Here is a 5,946-nt window from a genome sequence, read left to right on the forward strand (position 1 = left end):
CTTTCTGCTCTGAGTAATTTGATTTACGATGCCTAATTCCCATATGGAGCAAGCAAATCAATTGCCTTTCCAAATACACTCTTGGTTCTTAATCTAAATTTCATTAAGCCACACACGTATAGCGCCACCACAGGCCCCAAACAGAATTGTTGCTTATGTCTGTGCTACAGAAGCAACTTCAAAGTTTTGCTAATGATAGGCTATATCTGACCTAAGTCAGATCTGTGAACTAGACAAACTTTCAAGTTCATTGATTTCAGTGGGTCTACCCTGACGTAATTGAATACAACCCGGTCATTTGCTAAATATATGCAAGATACAAATGTTTAGTTGTTACACAGAGGCTATGCTTGTCTTTAAAAAACACAGGTCTCCCTACCAGAATGCAGTCACATGACCTATTTCTTCTGTGCCATGCATGGCTTTTTGTGCCTGTCTGAAATAAATAAACATTTGACAGCAGGAGTACTGCTTGCTGCCATATATGCTATGTCAAATCAGTGCAGTGAAATGGATTCTATTATTATTTTCTTTCTTACTTTGAATACCTTGTTGACAAATTTGCTGAACATTAGCATATGTGATAGGCACACAAAAGAAAGTAGCCGAGCAATTCTCAGTATGGAAAGAGCAATTCCAAGGAGCGCTGCAAAATACAGAACGAGAGCAGACCCTATGCATTTAATTGCTGTAGAGAATAGTTATGCTGTCGTTGCTTAAAGGTCTACTACTTGCCATATGATGAACTTAAAAGTAAATAGGTGAACTTGGTGAGAAGTGGAGTAACCTGAGGTTATTGATTTGCTCTATATAAGACAAGGATGGGTATCATGTGGAACTCCATATAATGTTGGACTAAAATGTCAATCCTTGTTCATTGCCGAGGCTGATAGGAGCTGTATTTTAGCACCATCTAGAGCAGGGGCAAGGAACTTTTTCAGCCTTCTAGAGGACACATCATGCCAGTGGTGAACGGGGCCAGAAGCAAACGTGGGTGTAGCAACGAGTTAATTTTACCTTTTGTACAAAAACCTCTTTCTACACACAGTCGAACATCCCTCTCCCAGGCAAGAAGAGGCAAAAAACCCACATGAGGGTACAAAACAGGGCTGCTGGTGAGGGTTGTGACCTAGGGAGGGTGGGTATGGCTTGGGAGAGTCCTGAGGATCCAAGAATGAGGACCTCATTTGGCCTCCAAGCCTTAAGTTCACTATCCTTGCTAAGCAAGAGGACCACCAGTTCCCCCACCTCTGATAAAAGCAATGGCAACAGCCTCAAACTGAATGTTTCACCACCTAGTAAAGACATTTTATTGTTTGGGAAACTATTTTTACTTGCAAAACTTCCGTAAGTGCTTTCCGTTTCTTCTGCTCCTTTGGTTTATTTATTATCAGTTTCCTTTGGGATGGGAAATAAAAATGAAGTGTAGTTTAAAAGCCTCTATCTAGAGAGGAGGGGTGGGGCAACACAGAGATACTTCATGGAGGCAGCAGGCACAAGCATACCCACCTACTGATGCACAGTACAGCATTTTGAGGAGGTGGCAGAAAGGAGAGATGGATTGCTGCTGTTCTGTATTGCTTACCTCTCTGTATCTGAAGGTTCATAGAATCATAGAATCATAGAATCATAGAGTTGGAAGAGACCACAAGGGCCATCGAGTCCAACCCCCTGCCAAGCAGGAAACACCATCAGAGCACTCCTGACATATGGTTGTCAAGCCTCTGCTTAAAGACCTCCAAAGAAGGAGACTCCACCACACTCCTTGGCAGCAAATTCCACTGTCGAACAGCTCTTACTGTCAGGAAGTTCTTCCTAATGTTTAGGTGGAATCTTCTTTCTTGTAGTTTGGATCCATTGCTCCGTGTCCGCTTCTCTGGAGCAGCAGAAAACAACCTTTCTCCCTCCTCTATGTGACATCCTTTTATATATTTGAACATGGCTATCATATCACCCCTTAACCTCCTCTTCTCCAGGCTAAACATGCCCAGCTCTCTTAGCCGTTCCTCATAAGGCATCGTTTCCAGGCCTTTGACCATTTTGGTTGCCCTCCTCTGGACACGTTCCAGTTTGTCAGTGTCCTTCTTGAACTGTGGTGCCCAGAACTGGACACAGTACTCCAGGTGAGGTCTGACCAGAGCAGAATACAGTGGCACTATTACTTCCCTTGATCTAGATGCTATACTCCTATTGATGCAGCCCAGAATTGCATTGGCTTTTTTAGCTGCCGCGTCACACTGTTGGCTCATGTCAAGTTTGTGGTCAACCAAGACTCCTAGATCCTTTTCACATGTACCGCTCCCAAGCCAGGTGTCCCCCATCTTGTATTTGTGCCTCTCATTTTTTTTGCCCAAGTGCAATACTTTACATTTCTCCCTGTTAAAATTCATCTTGTTTGTTTTGGCCCAGTTCTCTAATCTGTCTAGGTCGTTTTGAAGTGTGATCCTGTCCTCTGGGGTGTTAGCCACCCCTCCCAATTTGGTGTCATCTGCAAATTTGATCAGGATGCCCTTGAGTCCATCATCCAAGTCGTTGATAAAGATGTTGAATAAGACCGGGCCCAAGACAGAACCCTGTGGCACCCCACTAGTCACTCTTCTCCAGGATGAAGAGGAACCATTGATGAGCACCCTTTGGGTTCGGTCAGTCAGCCAGTTACAAATCCACTGAGTGGTAGCATAGTCAAGACCGCATTTTACCAGCTTCTTTACAAGAATATCATGAGGCACCTTGTCAAATGACTTGCTGAAATCAAGGTAGGCTACATCCACTGCGTTCCCTTCATCTACCAGGCTTGTAATTCTGTCAAAAAACGAGATCAGGTTAGTCTGACATGACTTATTTTTCAGAAATCCATGCTGACTATTGGTGATCACAGCATTCCTTTCTAGGTGCTCACAGACTGTTTGCTTAATGATCTGCTCCAGAATCTTCCCTGGTATTGATGTCAGACTGACTGGGCGGTAATTATTTGGGTCCTCTCTTTCCCCCTTTTTGAAAATAGGGACAACATTTGCCCTCCTCCAGTCTGCCGGGACTTCGCCTGTTCTCCAGGAATTCTCAAAGATGACTGCCAGTGGTTCTGAGATCACATCTGCCAGTTCTTTTAATACTCTTGGATGCAGTTCATCTGGCCCTGGAGACTTGAATACATCTAAACTAGCCAAGTATTCTTGTACTATCTCCTTAGTTATTCTGGGCTGTGTTTCCTTTGCTGAATCATTTGCTCCAAATTCTTCAGGTCGGGCATTGTTTTCTTTATCGGAGAAGACTGAGGCAAAGAAGGCATTGAGGAGTTCAGCTCTTTCTGTGTCCCCTGTTTGCATTTCACCATCCTCTCCTCTGAGTGACCCCACTGTTTCTTTGTTCTTCCTTTTGCTACGAACATACCCATAAAAGCCTTTTTTGTTGCTTTTAACCTCTCTAGCAAGCCTGAGTTCATTCTGTGCTTTAGCTTTTCTGACTTTGTGTCTACACGTGCTGGCTATTTGTTTGAATTCCTCTTTGGTGGTTTCCCCCCTTTTCCATTTCTTGTACACATCCTTTTTTAATCTTAACTCAGTTAAAAGTTCTTTAGATAGCCACCCTGGCTTCTTTAGGCACCTTCCATGTTTCTGTCTCATTGGTATTGCCTGACGTTGTGCTTTTAGTATCTCCCTCTTAACAAACTCCCAGCCATCATGAACTCCCTTTGAAGCTGCCCTCGAGATCCCATCCTGTGACTTCTTAGAAGACAGCTGGATACTTTACATCAACCAGCATCTTTCAATATTTCATCCTGCCTTTCCTTAAAGGCACTAAGGTTGGCATAGATGGGGTTACCGGTATCCTCAGACAATAGCTTTATGTGGTTAGAATTGGGCTGATTTAAACCGAGAGACAATGGCTTGCCCAAGGTCTCTATAGCCGAAAGTGGATTTAAACCAAGATCTACATGGCCAGAAACATATCACTATATGCTCACTAGCATACATCTTTTTCTCTCTCTCTTGGTAGTACTATCTTGGCTACATAATTCTACAAATCCTTCATGGAAGCCATCCACAAACCCCATGGGAAAGGTAACTGATATATAAAAAATGAACCTCTTGGCATTTATTATAAGCACTTTTTAAAGGAGACAGACTACAATGAAACTCAGCCTGCCTATTAAATGGAACAAATCACAGGCCCAAGGCTATCAGCTGAGAGGAAATACAGTATCTCAGGAAGTCATATTGGAACTGAAGATATTTCCTGACTATCCTCCCACCCCCAGATAAGTGGTAACTAGAGACATGGCCTTCCCTTGGTACGATAGAACTTATTCTTTGAGGCCTGTCTTACAGAGCTGTTGCAAGGGTTACTGATGTACGTGACGTGCTTTGAACTATTTAAATATGCTATATAAATGCAAAGTATTGTTATCTATTTAGAAGCAGATGAGTATGCCATGCAACAAGGGCATACTGAGAGAGCTTCCAAAGCAGCATTTTTCTTTTATTTTTTGAGATGCTCCTTATTCTGTGCACAGGCTACCCAGTCAGAGCTTTTAGAATCTCGGTGTGCAGCTGAGATGATGATTCCAGGAGGAAATATTGTTAGGCATTGGGCAATAGTTTCTTCCAAGAGATGCTGGTCATTTCACACTTAAAATCAAAATGCGATGAAGTGCATAATTAAGCAATGGAATCTGTTATCAGAAAATGTGAGAATGGCTACCAATTTAGCTTTAAATGGAGATTAGACAAATTCACGGAATATAAGATTACTAATAGTCATGTTGTTGTTGTTTAGTCGCTTAGTCATGTCCGACTCTTCGTGACCCCATGGCCCAGAGCATGCCAGGCACTCCTGTCTTCCACTGACTCCTGCAGCTTGTTAGCTACATGCTATCTTCAGATTTGGAGGCAGCATATTTCTCAATACCAATCACTGATGAATAACTCCAGGAGAGGGCTGTTGCCACCATGTCCCCATTGTAGGCTTCCTGTCCGTGTCTGGCCAGCTATTGTAAGAAAACATACTGAAATGAAACAAATCTCAAAAGTTACATAAGGACATAAAAAGCCCTGCTGGATCAGGCCAAAGGTCCATCTAGTTCAGCATCTTGTTCTCACAATGACCAACTAGATTCCTATAGAGGTTCGTAAGGAGGACCTACATCTGCGTGCAACAATATTCTCCCCACTTGTGATTCCCAGCAAGTGGTATTCAATTCAGAGGCATGCTGCCTTCTGACACAACCAATGTGGCTCCGATAGACTTATCCGCAAATGGAGTACAAAGAATCTGGTGGAACAGTGAAAATCAGTCAAAATACTCTATCATGGATCTGTTAAAATATATAGAAAGGTCAAACTGAAAGTGGCGTACTTCAGAGAATAAAGGGATTCTTATAGGAAACACATTTTACAGAATTACTCTGGATAGAAATCCCAGTCTGAAAAGAGCAAACCAATAGAAGGACGACAGTACATTATCTGACCAAAACCTTGACAAGAAGTGCAAGAATTCAGGAAAGTACCAGAAACAGAGGCTGTTAAAAAAGAAAAAGAAAAAACCAGGAATGACTGGCACTACCCTCAGACTGTTTGGATATAAAAAGTGATGCTTTTGTTGTTGTTTTTTTAAAGAAACCCAGAATGGAGCTAGCAAAAGTTACTCCTGCTTTTTGTTTACATTTAACCCAGACTATTAGTTTCAGTTCAAAATATGATGAACTTTTCATGCTAGTAATTGTTAGCAATATATGTATTCTCCTATACAGTATTCTCTCCAGTTGGGATGTCGGCTGGGTTTGCTTCGTGTTGGGCGGGTACGGAGAGTGCGCCACCCTCAAATCCACTGAGGCCTCAACTTTTTTGTTCTCGTTTAGCCGTAACTCTTTGACCTCCCCCATCTTTCCACAAGAAACGAGCTCCAGCTCCCATGGTCCCTTCTCTTGCCAGACTTCTCTCTTGGTTC

Source organism: Podarcis pityusensis (assembly GCF_964106645.2).
Source record: "Podarcis pityusensis genome assembly, chromosome: 1".
Classification (NCBI taxonomy): Eukaryota; Metazoa; Chordata; class Lepidosauria; order Squamata; family Lacertidae; genus Podarcis; species Podarcis pityusensis.